The sequence below is a fragment of the Ursus maritimus genome, unplaced genomic scaffold, assembly GCF_017311325.1.
Source record: "Ursus maritimus isolate PB19 unplaced genomic scaffold, ASM1731132v1 scaffold_9, whole genome shotgun sequence".
Lineage (NCBI taxonomy): Eukaryota > Metazoa > Chordata > Mammalia > Carnivora > Ursidae > Ursus > Ursus maritimus.
Window position 1 is genome coordinate 14004242 of NW_024427107.1, and position 18582 is coordinate 14022823.

The window sequence follows — 18582 nt, forward strand, 5'->3', positions numbered from 1 at the left end:
TGGCTGCTTTAAAAAATAAAGGCTTAAAATGCAAAAGACAGAGTATTTACAGATATTAGTAAAATAAAAAGAGAGTCTTGCATATTCATCTCTTAAATTACTAGAAAAATATAGGCAAAATTACAGCAAATGCTGTCTTCACACAGATTTGGTAACTTTATTGGCATTTTATAGTGATTTCTTAAGCCCTATGTCCAGTGAATCCATTTTTAAAAAGCTCTCTCAGAAATGGGAATGTAGATATCTATTACACTTTTTCTTAATAAGATAATGGGGATTTTTCTTTAACCAAGTCCCAAATTTGGGGGTTATTACTTTAAATTTCATTGACATTCAGTTTAATTAATTGAATTAAGTGGACTCAAAGGAGATGGAAATTTCCTTGGCTGAAGTATCTATAGCTTCTCCCTTCTTTGGTTTTTGAAACTAAGTCTTTAATGACCATGAAAGTCAAGCGAAGGCGTGGAATCAGACCTTTAAGATCTTGTCAGCCTTCCGTGCATTTGATTTCCAGCCTACAGTCCATTCTTCCAGCATATTTTATTGAGCACTCACCAAGTGCGAGAGTCTTTGCTGAGTCCTGGTGATACAGGTACAAGCAAGACAGGTGCACTGTCCGTCTTCATGGAGCTCATAGTCCATGTGAGCTTCCTGTTCGCACACCAAGACGAGTAGGACAAGAGCTAGTGAAGGAAATAAACATAAAATACTAGATCGCAGTCTGGGATTAGTGCTCTGATAGAGATTTGTATTGACATTATAGAAGAAGAGCTCTATTCTTCTTATGGGAGTCAGAGAAATCGTCCTTCATCCTGGGACATTTGTTCTGTGATGTGAAAGACATTTCGCAGGATGCTGGGAATGCTACCAACGTGGGTCAGTCAAGGACTCTGCTCTCGTATTGCACAAGGTGAGAGAGTTGGGGCGGGGGGGAGAGAGAGAGAGAGCACAATGAAACAAAGAAGAGGGCAAAATGTGGGATAAGAGTTCAAAAGATGGGGGCCTTACTCCCATTGAGAGCGATGAGGGAACAATTCCTGGGTGCAGTGACACAGGAGGTAGCTAGGAATATGGCCAACTGCTTTTCAGGTCCTGCTGGGTAGCAGGGGCGTTCTGCTTTATCAGAACCAGGGCTATGTTAAGATAAAGACCCAGTGATGTCTAAGGAAGGGCCACTTCTTTTCCCCCAACTCTCTGCTCCTACACCTGATAATAGGTAATGAAAGAAATTACATCATAATCAAGTCATTTCTTTCTATAAAGGCTCCAAACTCTACCTCAAAAGAAATACCACTGGATTTAGGCAAAGATTTTGTAAAATGCCTTTTTGAAAAGTGTGAGTCCTGGATATGTTTTGTGATGAAAAGGGTTTCGTGATGATTAAAATTGGAAAGCATTCAGTTTGTAGACCTCTCTTGAAAATCAACTATACCCATGTGTATTAGGAGCTTAGAAATCCTGTGGTTAAAAAATAAACAAGCTGACCTTGAACACCTCTCTCTTGCCCGATTTTTCACAGAACATCTGTTAACACTGAAGGAGCTTTGAGATACATCAATCATTCTTTCATATCATGATATGCTCCCTTTCCCAACAGCAGACATTAGCCAGGAGAGTGCTGGAAGGCACTGAGCTCTGGCCAGTGGATGGAAAGATGAAGCACGGGGGCAGGGAGGAAGAGGGGAGGAGAGGAAAAGAGGATGAAAATAAAGTGGGGATTTTTGATAAATTGACAAATTTCTAGTCATCGCTAATACCTCTAGAGCTGTTGAGGTAAGCCAGCTCAGGCTCTGAAATTCTACCCTAGGGTTTGCTGGGGGTTTTCTGTGGTCTACCTTTAGCTACCGAAAGTGTGAAGACTCGATTGGACCTCAGGGCTAGGCTTTTTGATGGTTAAAGGCAATTCCTCCTGGGGGCCTAATAAGCAGTTCGTGATTCACAGCGACATCAGATTCTGACAACTGAAGGCTGTAGACACAATAAAATCTCTCCCAACACAGCTTGCTTTGTGTGTACGCTTACCAACTCCACATGCTGACAGAGTTACAATGTGAGGGGCATGGGGATTGGACTGCTGGGCAAATGGATCGTATATAAAATAAAAATGCCAACTTAAGTAGGTGTATGAAGTAAAAGAAATAATTTCAGTCTTTACAAACTCCCATTGAAAAGGTGTTGTTGCTAAAAATAATTATGCTAATTTTTTATTAGTTGTGTCCATGTATATAACTATATATACATGGCCCAAAGGTATAGTTCACCGCTTTTCACCGCCTTAAACTGACTAGAAGTTAATAGGTAGTGTTAATAAAGATTACAGAGTAATACACTTTCATTTGAAATGTAGAAAATAGAAAAAATATTTAAAACATACAAATACCTCTCTGGTGATAAATAATGATATTTTGATGTACATTATTTTAGGGATTTTTTTCTAAGATGTACATCTAAGCAAGTATAGGTTTTTAAAACTTCGTATCATCCTACAAAAACTGTTCTGTGGTCCTTTTTCATTCCAAATGTAATGACAGGGGGTGCCTGGGTGGCTCAGTCAGTTCAGTGTCCAACTCTTGATTTCCATTCAGGTCATGATCTCAGGGTCCTGAGACGGAGCTCCCAGCCTGGCTCTGCACTGGGCGGGAGCCTGCTTGAGATTCTCTCTCCCTCTCCCTCTACCCCTCCCCACTCACACTCACTTTCACTCTATAAACAAACAAACAAACAAATAAATAAAATGTTTTTTAAAAAATGTTATGACAGTGCTTACCCTAGTCATTAAATATTACGCACAGTATGCCTTTATATGAACATACTGTAATTCTTTAACATATGTTATCATCATCTATTTTATTCCCAGTGTATTAATCTCATAAAGATACGCTGAAATAAATATTCTTAAATCTTTTCACTTGCCTTTGATTTTTTGTTTTCCTTCAAAATAAATTCCCAAAGGGGAATTGTTAGGTCAGTGCATATGTACATATAAAAACTATAGTGTAACGATTGTCAGGTTGCCCTTCGGTTATTATGTATCTCACGGTCACCAGAGGGTTCATGGAAGAGTCAGTATCTTCCCATCCTCAGTAATGAATGAAGATTTTAAAGTGTCAAAAAGAGTTCTGTTAAAGTCTCTTTTCACTCATATTGCACCTAGAGTCTTACTAGCTGTATTCTAATTAAGGCAGTCAGGTGAAGTTTTTCCTGTTCCTGAATGGAGTTGAATTCAGAGCTAAGAATTGTACATTGAAGGTATTTTCTGAGAAGACTCTAAACTGCGCAGACATCTTTTATTTATTTAAGTAGTATTTAATATGGATATTTGGAATGAGGCAGAATAAAACCATTACATTCTTTCTTGTCAGATTAAGTGGTTATAAAACAGCTGTGAACACCAGCTTAATGAATGTAGAAACTGTACTTAACTATTGATAGATTCCAATCCTCATCTTTTTTGTTATTAGTTGTTAAATACACAATAGCGCAATTATATTAACACAAAGAAATTGGAGACACTCTTCTTTTTCAGATATCTTTAGTTTTGTTCGCTTAATTAGAAGTTATCATACGTTGTTCATAGCAGCAATGTCCACAATAGCTAAATCGTGGAAGGAGCCGAGATGCCCTTCAACAGATGACTGGATTAAGAAGTTGTGGTCCATATATACAATGGAATATTACTCAGCTATCAGAAAGAACGAGTTCTCAACATTTGCAGCAACATGGATGGGACTGGAGGAGATTATGCTAAGTGAAATAAGTCAAGCAGAGAAAGACAACTATCATATGATTTCTCTCATCTATGGAACATAAGAACTAGAATGATCAGTAGGGGAAGAAAGGGATAAAGAAAGGGGGGTAATCAGAAGGGGGAATGAAACATGAGAGACTATGGACTATGAGAAACAAACTGAGGGCCTCAGAGGGGAGGGGGTGGGGGAATGGGATAGGCTGGTGATGGGTAGTAAGGAGGGCACGTATTGCATAGTGCACTGGGTGTTATACGCAACTAATGAATCATCGAGCCTTACATCGAAAACCGGGGATGTACTGTATGGTGACTAACATAATAAAATAAAAAATCATTATAAATAAAACAAGAAAAAAGAAGTTATCATATGTTGATCCAGTTCCTAAAACAACAATGATATAAATGTCAAATAGCTTTCTGCAGAAATAATACAGAATCAGAACTCTACCTTGCAGGGTGAATGGTGATGTCATAGGCTATGAAACAGATGCCATTTGCCCTGACAGTTTGCATTTTTCATGCTTCTCAAATGCAGCAGACTTTGCACAGACAGAATTAAGGAATTACGATCCCTGCAAAGTGAAAAAAAAATGTAATTTTGATGTGTGAGATACACCAAAAGGGGGGGATTGCATAATAAAATGAATTAGTAATTACATTTCAATCTAAATAACATGTGCCAAAGTAAATGAAAGATTGTTTTAGATTCTTCAATCTATTGTTTTCCTAATCATTTTAATTTTCATTTCATGAGATTAAAATAGAGGTAAATGAGTCAGAAAGGGGAGATGTATGATTATAAATTGCTATTATGGGATGTGAAATTTGCAAGATTATTAGTATGGGCAGAAGTAGAATAGCTTTCTTTTGGCATCGAGGGGCTAAACGCATATGAAAAAGTATGAGACCATGAATGACCTATACTATCACTCAGAATAACCACTGAAACCAGAAAATAAGTACAATTTCCCTTAAAGAGTCATCATAACTCTAACACTCTTAGTTAAAGAAAGAAAAATTAAATTTGCTTTGCAAAATAAACTCTCGCAGGCTTAAAGATATACACAGATAGCAGAATATTGACATGTTTTATTTATACATAGTCTCCATTTTACCTGTGAATGTGGACATCCTGAAGTGTTGATTGATGACTGGGCAGTGTTTTTCTGTCACTTCTAGCAATGACTTAAAATGCCTTATATGTGCTACAGGGTAAGAACTCCTGTCTTCCTGTGCAAGGAAGAGTCTGTGAAACTCTTAAGTTATGGAAACCACTGAGTGTAGTGAAGACAACATTTTGGAAGTCCTCCGTTCATGTTTAGAAACTGTGAACTTAGAGATGTCTGACAACAGAAGTAATTGCCACAGTGAATATTTATATACGTGTAAAACTGGAAGGGTCTTTAATATCCAAGTAGGAAGCTTAGATAAGAATGTGATGGTCCATCTTCCTGATGGAACCAATATAGGCATTTAAATTCAAGATTAGGAAGAATTTAGGATAGCTTGGGAAAGTGCTGCAAAAGGGGTAAATTGTCAGCTATGTAAAAATCTAAACATAATTGTAAAAACTACGTATGTCAAAAAAGTCTGGAGGAAAATACAGCAGAGGTTTAACATTATTTGGTCTTCTGTGCACGGATCTTGGGTGATACTTTTTTTATCTTCCTGTGTTTCCAATTTTCCAAATTTTCTGTAATGAACATATTAATTATTTTTATAATTTTATAATACTCCCTCATTTGAAAAGGTCCTGTGGATCCCATGAGCAGGGATGTGGTGGGGGGAATATAGGCATCACTGCTTGCTGCCCCCCACTCTTCTTTCGAGCCCCTTTTTCTGTGCTTCTTTTGACAAGTCTACGTTTTCTTATATTTCTTTCCACGGGTCATGGTCCCATCCTTATATGGAGGAAAAGAATACAATTAATTTTTGTTCTTTCCTTCTTTAGCTGTCCTTTGTATGGGGAATCGGTGTGCTCAAATCAAATGCAAGCTGTGTTCACAAATAGAGTGACATTTACATTTACTCTCAGTTGCAGTTGCTGTGAGCCCCACTTCCTGCCTTTTGCGGCTTCTGGGTACACCAGTGAGTGTCTCAGCTCTCAGACCAGTCTGTCACCCGGAATCACCTTGGGCACCCTACCATATGGTCTCTCTCCTCAAGTTCCACTTCTCAAAGATGCCCTTGAAGACAGCATCAGGAGCAGCCACCATGAAAATGCCACTCTCTGTGCTTAGCAGTGCCAGTATCCCCGAAGTTGCAGATCCTTGGGTGCCAGAGCGTTGCCGGTGTTGGGGAGTGAAAAGGGCCAGTGCAGCCGAAGCATAGAAGCAGTCAGGGGTGTGGCACAGAGTAGGGCAAAGAGGGAGGCAGGCCAATCATGCAGGACCTTCCAGGCCAAGTCAGTTAAGGATGTTAGGCTTTATTCAAGGGCCACTAGGTAGTTCTTGCAAGATTTTAAGCAGGGGAGAGTGATGTATCTGATGTTAGAGGCAGACGATGACTCTGGCTATGGTCCCCATTGGCACAGCGGGGTTGGGGAGGGCAGACACCAGGGTTAGCACCCGTGTCTTCTGGGTTCTGACATATGGACGCTTCCTGCGACTTCCAAGAAGGCTCTGTGAAGCACAAGTGGCAAATCACAAATTGAAAGGGAGGCGTCACATTGTAGGGGGCTGTTAGGACAATTCCCATGCAGCTCCAGCTTGTCCATTAGCATAATTTTGATTCCAGCCAGTGCTTTCACTTCTTTTTTTTTTTTTTTAAAGATTTTATTTATTTATTTAACAGAGATAGAGACAGCCAGCGAGAGAGGGAACACAAGCAGGGGGAGTGGGAGAGGAAGAAGCAGGCTCATAGCGGAGGAGCCTGATGTGGGGCTCGAACCCAGAACGCTGGGATCACGCCCTGAGCCGAAGGCAGACGCTTAACCGCTGTGCCACCCAGGCGCCCCCGTGCTTTCACTTCTTAAGAAGATCAAACTTAGCAGGTATTTGAGCCTGGAAGCAAGAAAGCAAATTAAAAACACCAGCATCTTGGCTAACGAATAGATTTCCTTCAAGTGTCTCCGCGCTTCAGCATTCATCCTGAATTAAAAAAAAAAAAAAAAAAAAAAAAAAAAAAAAAACTGTATCCAGCACACAGATTGTTCCCCCTGGAGTTACTCTGGGTGTCAGACTTGGCAGTCTTCGTACTCTCTCCAATCTAATGCAGACTCATTACCATTTGTACTTAGCCACATGGATTCAAGTGCTGAGTGTTCGGAACACTCGCTGGCAGATGTTCTCAAAGATGTTCTCTTTTCACAGTTTCCTCTGTTCATTTGCATTGAACAACCATTGCCACCAAACAGGAGGTGCTCTCAACAGAGAAGCATGCTTGTTTGTTTGTTTGCTGCTAAGTTATGAGCGTGTGCTTGTGTTGGGCAAGCATTGTACTTTACTGCTTTGAATTAACTATTCCGATCCTGGCTTACTGTTTTTGTTGTATCGCTTACTCTGTTGGGGAGCAGATATTCTTAATATGGGAGGAACGGCTTTTTTGCTTACATTTGGATGATGATTTAATGGAAAGACGTTCGGGACCCACTTTTTCAGCAAATTCTGCCTTCTTCTTTGTAACCAGGATTGAATGCTCTGCCTTTCCTAAAACGGGCATTTTGTTTACTCCCTTCTGCCATTCCAAGGTCAGGGCAGTTCTTGAATTAGGAAAACATCATTATCTCGAATATCGATTTGGCAGGCTTCTCAGTTACCTTCCATACTGAACACTGAACGGACCCAGAAGATAAATACCAAGGACAGAATCCAACCCAAACTAAAGGTGCCCTTCAGATGTGAATTTTATGACTTCTTTGGTCTTGTTCAGAAATTAATGTCAATCAAAGGATCCTTGTTCAGCCTCCACTGGGGATGAAAAGCTGGTGAAGCTTCAGAGAAAATGTGCAGCTGACAAGGCAGCAGTTTTCCGTGGATGCGGCAGGAATCCGTTTAGCCAATACATTGACAAGTGTGTCACTTTTGCGCAGTTTTAGAAAATAAGGTTCCCTCCTGTTGTCCTAAGCCATAGTCTAGCTCTGCTCTTCGTTCAGTCCTTTCCCATCTCCTCTCATTGCCTGTTGGTCTCTTTCATCTTCATACTGGCTGGTTTCATTTTTCTGCCAGCTGGTCACCCTGCCGCCTGCGTTCACGTTCATGCTCGCTCCCTGGCTCTTCAGTAAATTTCTCATGGCTACACTGTCTCTCCTTTCTTTTTTCCATCAAGAGAGACCTAAGGACTGTGCAATAAAGATGGCAATGACATATCTTCACCCTCAGACATTTTTTACTCTCTTGACATGCCACGTTCCAGAAAGATTAATCTGGCCGTGGGGTGCCACAGGCGGGCAGATCAGTTTGGGGGCTATTGCAAGAGTGTATTAAGGGTGAGGCAATAAATGTTTGCATAAAACCTCGATTTCGAATATCCTGACTTATTTCAGAACTTCCATGACTTTTTCACATTTTGCTCTCAACGTCATCCCCAAGGCTGAAATAGGTCCTCTCGTGCTGCCGCACATCCTCCTCCATTTTGAAGGCTTCATCTGGTGATAATTAGTCAACACGCTAAGCTTGGTTTATCTGTTTTCTGTTGTTTCTACTTTGTTTTTACCTTTTGTCATTACATTTACAGTTTTAAATACAGATAATCTATTTTAGGCCTCATTGGTTCAAGCAAAGGGCTGTGCTTTCTTTCTTTCTTTCTTTCTTTCTTTCTTTCTTTCTTTCTTTCTTTCTTCTTTTTTAAAGTAGCACACAATCTAACAGATAATAAGAAAGAATTAAGCTCCCTACTATTTTTACTCACTATAGCTGTGGTATTTTGTTTTGTGTTTATTTTGCTTCTTCTTGGTATGTGTTCCTATCTGATTAGGTAAGTCACTTCCCCCAAGTCCTCATTATAAATGTGTTTAATAGAGTTAATATATTTACGGGGTGCCTGGGCGGCTCAGTCGGTTAAGCGTCTGCCTTCGGCTCAGGTCATGATCCCAGGGTCCTAGGATCGAGTCCCACATTAGGCTCCCTGCTCAGCAGGGAGTCTGCTTCTCCCTTTCCCTCTACTCCTCCCCTCTTCATGCTTTCTCTCTCTTTCTCTCTCTCAAATAAATAAAATCTTTTTTAAAAAGGAGTTAATATGTTTACAATGTTGTCTCTTAGTGAACAGAGTATACCTCTCCATTTATTTGGGTCTTTTATATCTGTTAGTAGGGTTAATAAGTAAAGTTTTAAAATAAAAATTTTTCTCTATAATGTCTTATGCATTCATTATACTACAACTGCACTAATTCCTACATATTTTGTCTTTTTCCTAGTCAATATCTTACTTTCTATTTTATTTTCTACATGGTTATCCCTGGTGTAGAAGAATTTTTTTAAGTTGATCTCGTATCCGACAACTTTCCAGAACTGTCTCATTATTTTTAAGAATTTATCTGTTAATTCTATTGGATTTTCCTTGTAGATGAAAAATATATTGGTCAATAATAACTATTTTATCTCTTTCTTTTCCAATCCTTTTCCTTCTTTATTTTATCTTATTTCACTTTTTAGGACCATCAGTACTATGTAGAAACAAATAACAAAATAAAATAAGGTAAAATAAAATAAAATTAATAAAGAACACCTTTGCCTCATTTCCTCTTTTAAAAAATATGCACCAGTGCTACATATTTATGAAAATTGTCAGGAGAGTGAATCTGAAGAGTTTCCATCATAAGAAAACTGTTTTTTTCTTTTCCTTTTTTCTTTTTTTTTGTATATGAGATAATGGATGGTAACTAAACTCGTGATAATTGTTTCATGATATATGTAAGTCAAGTCATTATGCTGTACACTGTAAACTTATATAGTACTTTATATCAATGTTATGTCAATATGACCAGGAAAAAAAATGTACCAAAGTTAGCCCATTATGTTTGTGTTGGCTTTTGGTACACTGCCTTTATCAAGTTAAGGAATTTCCCTTAAAATTTACTTTTCTCAGAATTTTTATTTTGATACTGAATTTCATTAAATACCTTTTATCTAAGAAAATCGTATATTTTTTCTCATTAATTCAGTTTAATGAATTGAATTGATAGATGTTCTGTTGGTAAAACATGCTTGTATCCCTAAATTACATCCTACTTATACGTAATGTGTTATTTTTGTTAAATTGATGTAGAGGAGCTAAGTTATTTAATTTGGATTTTCTTTCACACTTGAGAAATGTCTATGCAAATTCTTTTTTTCTTCATTATCCAATTTGTATTATTTGTCCCTTAAAAGTTTGGAAGAATTCTTTGTAAAATTGTTTGAGCCTTGGATCTTTTTTGGTGGAAAGAAAATGTTTAATTCGTATTTCAGTTTTTCAATAGTCACTGTCATATTCATTAGACCAATATGACCAGTTTTGACATTTTGTATTTTCCTAGAAATATATCTTTTTAAAAAGACTATTATAGTTATTGGCATATGGATGAAGGTTATTTTAAGAGCTTAGTTTAAGCTCTTATATCTGGAACCATTTCTTTTCTTGATTTGTTTACTTAGATCTCTTCACCTCCCATCTACATTTGAAAAAAAGTAGTAACAGAAATTTGTCTAACTTTCAGTATTTTCAAAAAATCAGTTTTGTTTGTTCATCTCCTTGAATTGTTAGTGATTCTTGGTTATGTCACTGATTGCTGACTTTAATTTTATTTTCTTTTTATTTCTTTGGCTTTATTGTCTTTTCCTCTTCTTGTTTCTTAACTCATGTGTTTCCATTTCCTTTTATTTTAGATAAATCCATTTAAAGCTGCAATTTTTCTGTGTCCCTTGTTAGCTGTGTCCCACGTTTGTCAATGTGTAGGGGTTTTTTTTTTTGTTTAGCTTTAAACTGTTTCTAATTTCCCATACTGTTACCATTTTAGGTCTTAGTTACAGATATGTACAGGTTTTAGTTATTTTCATTGATTTCTAATTCCTATGATTAGTGAATATTATGTGTATGATATCAATTCTTTGAAGTCTACTGAGGTTTTCTTTGAGAGTAATTTCAGCATTGACTTTTGTGTATGTTCCATACATATTTAAAATAAATTTATTCTGATTGGTATAAAATTATGTATATATCTGTTAATTTAAGCTTACGAATCATCTTATTCAAAAGTTCTAGACATTTTCTTATTCTTTTATCTTTACCTATCAGTTTCTGAGAGAGTTATCTTCAGAATTTCATTTACAGTTGTTCATTAATTTTTCCTATATATGTGATAATTGATGCAGTTTTATATCAATGTAGACAAATACATACATATTTAAGATATTAGGACCTTTTCACCTATGATTTTTTCTAGTAGTATACATTGTCCTTCATTGTTGCTTTTGATTTACTTTTTGTCTTAAATTCCATTTTGTCCGTTACTTTAATTACCACTACAATTGTCAATTAGTTCATATTATTTTCTTATTTTATCATTTTCCTTCTCTTCTCACTTTATTTTTAATTCTTTCTGCATCTTTTTGTCACAAATGTGTAGCTCTTATAGGTAATATAATATTGTTAAATCAATTTCTTAAGCATCCTATCAGAGAGTCACTATTTTTTTTAAAGATTTTATTTATTTATTTGACAGAGAGAGAGAACAAGCAGGGGGAGTGGTAGAGGGAGAAGGAGAAGCAGGCTCCCTGCTGAGCAAGGAGCCCGATGCAGGGCTTGATCCTAGGACCCTGGGATCATGACCTGAGTGGAAGGCAGACACCCCTAGAGAGTCACTATTAAATAGTTTTATCCATTTATATTTATTGTGATTTTAGTTATAATTTATTTCTATTAGATCAGATTTTTCTATTACATACAAAATTCTTTTTCTTTCTTTGAAGTGATAGAATTTCTTAGTTGTAGAAATTATATATTTGCTTTTTACCTTTCTGTTAATTAGACCTAATATAATGTATTTATAGTTCTTTTACCATATCAATATCTTGCATATATCATTATGTACATCTTCCCCTGGAAGAGATATATATCCTGAGACACTCTCTTTCCTCTATTGACCCTCCCAGCTATCACCTTTAATCACCATGTTGCATATTATCTACAGCAGCACTATAGAACAGAACTTTCTGTGATGATGGAAACATTCTATAATTGTGCTAGCCACTAGACACGTCTGTTGAACACTCAAAGTATGGCTGCTATGACTGGGGGAGAAACTGAATTTTTAATTTAATTTAATTTAATTTAGTTTAGTTTAAATATCCATATATGGCCACTGCCTACTGTATTGGATATTATAGTTTGAATAAGTTATTGTTGGATATTTATGGATATAATTTTCTTCCTTGGTAGATTGATCAAATTTTTATATAGACCATAGTAAACTTTATTTATTCATTCATCCTTATTTTCCATATTTTTTAGTACCTTTTTGAATTTATTTCTCTTCATGTTGGTTTACCTTCTTCAAGGCTTTAAACAGTATTTTGCTGTGGAAGAAATTCTCAGATGTGGTATACTTAAGAATGACTAATTTTAACCCTGCAAATTTTAAGCTTCATTTTTCTTCAATGCTTTAAATATAATTTGTATATTTCTTATCTACATTATTGCTATTTTGTAGTACAATGTCAATTTGAATTATTTTTTTTTCTTTTTGTTGGTAATGTTCTGCCTGGAATCTTTTAGAATTTTCTTTTTGTGGTATTATTTAAATTTACTATAATATAACTTGTTTGGATTATTTTCTTATCTAATCTGTCATTCTGTGAGCCATTTTGAGAAGGTTTTATATCTTTCTTTAATTCTGGAAAATTGCTGATTATTAATTAATATGTTTAAATATAGTGTCTCCCCTCCATTATTTTTTTCTTATTTTCTGACTTTTTTTTTATAGTGTAGACATACGTATTTTCCCCTCCATAGTCCTTTTCTTTCCCTCTCTTTGACCTCCTGATGCTTTCTACCGTAATTCCATCGCCTGACCATTTTCAGCTGTGTTCCTTTGCCATCCAACTTCTCAAATTAGGTCTTTATTTTGACTGTTATATTTTCACACCTGTTATCTCCAGTTAGTTCCTCCTTTAAAATGTTTATTTTTACCTCTTGTTTTTAATTATCCTTCTTATATCTTTGAGGATACTTCTTATGCTTATTAAAAATTATTGTGTCTTTCCTCTATTATTTCTGTTTCCTCTTATGAAGGTTTCCTTGCTTATTCATGTTTTCAGTTTATAGAGATACTTTTTCATCAGGCATTATTTGATAGGGATTGGGATAATTGTTTTAATACACACAACAAACCTACAAGATAAATATTAAAAGTATTCTTATTCTACCCATTAGGACACTCTGCATCAAAAGATTAAGTAGCTTGTTCACATTCATGCAACCAAATGAGTAATGGAACAAGGATTAAAACACTCGCATTCTGACTCTACCAGCACCCTTATACTGTACTATTAACCATCGTAATATATTCAGAGGGATAAAATAGATATATTCTTCTCAATAACCATAAAAATATAATAAAGGGAATGAGAAAGACCAGCTACTCAGGGCTTATACTCAATCATTGAGTTATTTGGAATATTTGGAGCTTGAGTTGTTATTTTTCATGAAGACTGGGTATGGGATTATCAAGTGATAAAGGAAATAGAGTTAATAATATTTGATTTCTAGCAATATGCCAAGCATTACTTTAAGCACTTTACGTATACCCTCAGAAGTAAGTGATGTTATTATATCTACTTTTTTTTATAAACAAACAAACAACAAAAAAAATTGAGCTCCAGAGAGGTTAAAGAAGTTGTCCAAGGTCACAAAGTAAATGCTAGGGCTGAGATTTGAATCTGGAGCAGCTGGTTCCTGAGGGCATTTTCTTATTTTTGCTTTCCTTGCTCTATTATACAATTACAAGAGCTGAGAAGAGGCAGTAGAAGTTGGGGAGGTACCAAGGAATCTAGGAATGAAACAGAGGAAGCAGATTAAAATAGAGGCTAGGGATAGTGGCAGTCCCATTTTATACTGGCCCTCCTAGTCTTTGGCCTCTGCAGTCCTTTCTCTAGTCTTCCATATAGTTTTCTCTTACCCAGTAAAAATATACCCTCAAAATGGGAACTGAAACAACCATTCATATTGAAGTGTGGGGTCTGGCGAGTTAGCTATTTCTTCTGAGTCTAATGGTAAGAAACTACAATAGAGGAAAATTATAGACTCCAGAGTATTTCAGGCTGATAGATAGTGCTTGCTAAGCAAGAAACTGAAAACCATAGATTACAACGTACCTTTAAAGAGATGAGTAAACGAAATGTTGTGACAGCAATTCAGGGTGGCAAGAAGGTGATGAGATTTTACAACAGCAATTGGTAACTTACAGGCAGTAACTAAAACTAAATATCCTGAGAAAGTTCTGTTCTGGTCTGAGTTAAAATGCTCATATGTGTTCATTATGATTGCTGATATTAAGATTGACCTTAAGTCAAAGAAGTTTAGGTGAAACTAACAAAATGTTTTTGATGGTTGCTGATTCAGCTGACAAAAGTTTATGTAAAATGATGGTAGAGTCTTTCTTAATAATAGCATAAAGAAGAGATCTTAGGCATATGATTATGGCACTTGAGATACAGCTAGTATTGTCAAAATTCCTTGTGTGGCATCAAGATATTGACACATGGTTAGCTTTTACTGGTTTTCAATAAAAACAATATATTATTAAAACATGTCAAAATTAAAAAGACTTGCATTGTTTTCTTTATTTTTTAAAATTGAAATATAATTGACATACAATATTCTGTTGGTTTCAGGTGTACATGATAGTGATTCGATTTTTTTAGACATTACAAAATGATCCCCATGATAAATCTAGTTACCATCTGTCACCATACAAAATTATTACTGTCTTACTGAATGTATTCCCCATCCTATACACTAGGTCCCCATGACTTATTTATTTTATAACTGAAAGTTTGTACCTTTTAATCCCTTCACCTACATTTAATACATGCCTTTTTAAAATTCTGGTGAAATGTACCTAATATAAAATTTACTATTTTAGGTACTTTTAAATATGCATTGCAGTGGCATTAAATACATTCACATTATTGTTCAACCACTATCAACCTCCAGTAGTTTTTCATCATTCCAAATTGAAGCTCTGTACACTGTAAACAGTAACTCTCTATTCCTCTCTCTCCCTAGCCCCTGGTAACCTCTACTCTACTATCGATATTTGTTAATTTGATTATTCTAGGTAATCTGGTTTATTCACTTAGCCTAATGTCTTTAAGGTCTATCCAGGTTGTTGCATGTGTCAGATTTTCTTCCTTTTTAAGGCCAAATAATATTCTGTTGTGTGTGTGTATATATATATATACACACACACATATATACTGCATTTTGTTCATCCGTTCATCTGTTGATGGACATTTGGGTTGTTTCTACCTTTTGGCTATTGTTAATAATGCTACTATAAACATTAGTGTGAAAGGCTATCTTTTTATGCATATGATTTGGGTATCTAAAAAAATATATCTTTTGGCATTAATGCAAATTGACAAGACATGAGAAATCTAATGTTTTGTATTACTGAGGTGCCATTCCTGGTGAGATTTTTGAAGTATTTTGTGAGTATCAATTATAGTTAAGAAGACTATATAATTTATCCTTCAAACCAGGATGACAACAGAAAATATTATGATTAATATTACCCAGAGAAAATAGGCATTCATGAGGACTGTCTCAAGCAAACCAGGCCATGTAGTCCTCTCATCTTTTGAGAGGTAGTTGAATAGAATCTTTAGTTTCTATTACCAGTGACTAGTAATATAAAATGGAATTATTTTACTTACTCTCATTGGAAAGTGAGGTCTATTAGGAATGGTTAGTAATGCTAAACCATTAGGATTCTATTTACTGAAATAAAGTCAAATTCATCTATTTCCTTTGAGTTAACCACTTATAAATTCTTTATTATTTGAGGAAGTGATGATTATTAATAGAGTTGACATCAAACAGATATGTCTAGGTGTCTGTTGTTTTCCATTGCTAGCACTTTTGTCAATAGTCAACCCAAATACTTTCCATGAGAAAAGAATAATAGGACACAATATAAAAGAATCTTGTACTTTTGGTTTTTTTCATTCTCTAACATGGACACAGCTAACTGATGCACATAATAAAGGTCTAATGATTGTTTTTTAAAAGTAATGAATAATGTCTGGCTCTCATGACTTTTTCCTTCATTCATCAGAAGCAGAAATTCAGACATTGCAGTGATCCATTGACCCTCATAGCCAATTTGGTTCCCCCCCTTTAAATGTCCAGAATATAGGGAGGGAATCCTGATTATATCTATATGACGAGTCTTCCGAGTCAAATGGAAATAAGATAATCAAATCCAGCCATCTCTAATTCATTGGTGGAATTACTCTGGGTTAATACTGTTTGTTCGAGGGTTGGAAAGTATTAGGCCTTATTATTCCTAATGAAAGGAAATAATCTTGATAAGTTAACATAAGGGAAAAAGTCAACCTAGACTTCTCAAAATTTTGAATTTCAGAATCTAATTAAGACATGAGGTTTTAGGGGCACCTGGGTGGCTTAGTCCTTAAGCGTCTGCCTTCGGCTCAGGGCGTGATCCTGGAGTTCTGGGATCGAGCCCCACATCGGGCTCTTCCACTGGGAGCCTGCTTCTTCCTCTCCCACTCCCCCTGCTTGTGTTCCCTCTCTCGCTGGCTGTCTCTCTCTCTCTGTCAAATGAATAAATAAAATCTTTAAAAAAAAAAGACATGAGGTTTTATAAATTTTATTTCATATAGAAACCATTATTGGATAAAGATAGGAGAAAGTTGTGAATTGCTTTTTTGAATCTATTAATAAGTGGATAAACTTATTATTAATAAATTGCTTATATTTGATAGTTATTATATATAAGATAATATAACTATTTTTTCTCTATGACATGCCACATTTACATCCAGGGTGAGTTTTTTTAATAAAAATTTTCACAGAAACAAAGGACATCCTATAGTTAAGTTCTGCTAAGTCTCTCATATTACAAGATGATCTCTAAATAACGTTATTTTTAGCAAACTAGTTTAAGTAGCTTTCCAAGTATTAGTCAAAGTAAATATCTGTGTATCGTGGTCATTTTATACTGGGACATACACAATATTGTTGACTTTCTTAGAAATTTTTATTTTATAAATATTTCAAGTTATTGTTTGACTTAATCTCCAAATTATCCTTTTTTATGAACATTGATTGAGATATTTAATAGACCGTGCAAACCATAATTTCATCTGAATATAAATATATGCACATGTTTCTAACGAGTTATCTATCAGTTATCACAAACAACAACAAGGACCTTAGAGCTATGTTAGAAAACTGTATAGCTGGAATTTAACTCTGCAGTCTCACTTGCTCTCAAGAGAACACCATCCTTTCCAAATTAGTGTCACAAGCTCCAAAGACCAGGGGAGTAAGAGAGAGGGGCATGCAGGTTGGTAAATATAGGAGCCAGTACAGAGGTGATGGACAGAAATATAGCTCTCTAGGAAAGCAAAATCAGATGCTTTATTACAGCTAAGGACAGGGAAAAGCCTATGGCTTTCAAAAAATGGCTTCTCTGCCAGTCCCATACGAACTTTACAAAGAGATGTGCCACAAGTCAACTGACTTAAAAGGACATTTTTCAGGACATCTACATTTTCAGATCATTTCAACTCCAAACGGTAGACCCTTTCCTTTGAGGTTCAGCAGTAGAATTAGTGTAGTCCAGAACTCAATGTTGGATTTGGAGGTACAGTTTATTTTACAGAAATTCCACATTAGAAACAGCAGGCACCTCCCATCCTCCCCACCCTTCTCCTTTCTCCTCCCCCCTCCCCATCCCTGTCTGGCTGGGTGCAGACCATGCTCTACAGAGAGTGAGCAGTGAGGCGGCCCTGCCGCTTTGGAGGGAGATTCAAGAGCCCACCAAGAAGGAGGAAGAGGACGAGGATGACATGAAGGAATTGGAGAACTGGGCTGGATCTATTGAACTGGTCCAGTGCCGGCGGGGGCCGGCCAGACTCCGGAGGCCTGTGCAGCAGGCAGGCGTGTGCATATGCGGGGCAGACAGGACGTGGTGCAGGCAGGTGGGATTTGATGTTAAGGTTAGAGCAGGAACATTTGCTAGAGGGACTGTTGCGGGTCCACTGATTTACAGCACATTCTTGTCTAGTTCCTCCTGTTCTAGAGCTAATTCTGCCAGGAGCTCATCTTCATCCAACTCTTCTCCAAATCCTACAGGTTTTGAACTAGCTATTGAAATCTCCTCTGCAAGTTCTTGCTGGTCAGCAATGCCCTACATCAACTCTTCAACCTATCAGTGTCTGCATTGTCCTGGGCAGGCTTCGCGGCCTTGGCAGAAGAGTCCATGTTCTTGAGCACCTCGATGTCACTACAGATGCTCTCCAAGGCCTCTCGCTGAAATTCGATAGTTGTAGCATGCCCTTGATCTGCACTAGCTGCTTTTTATACCTCTTCTTGTGCACTTGTCTTTGTGCTGTGTTTCATGGCAGCTATTGGCTCCTCCGGAGTCTTTATCTCCAGGAGTTCCTGCTTACTTAGCCCCAGTTATCCCTTTTTAAATAAGTTGTCCTATGTATTCATGAGGCTTTATTGATAAATGAAAAACACATATGTAAATGCTTTCCTCACTTGTTTATACACTCAAAACGTTTTAGGAAATTATGTAGTGGACTCACTCTGTGTGTCTCTGTCTCTCTGTCTCGGCCTTTCTCTGTCTCTTTCTTTTTCTCCATATATATATATATATATATATA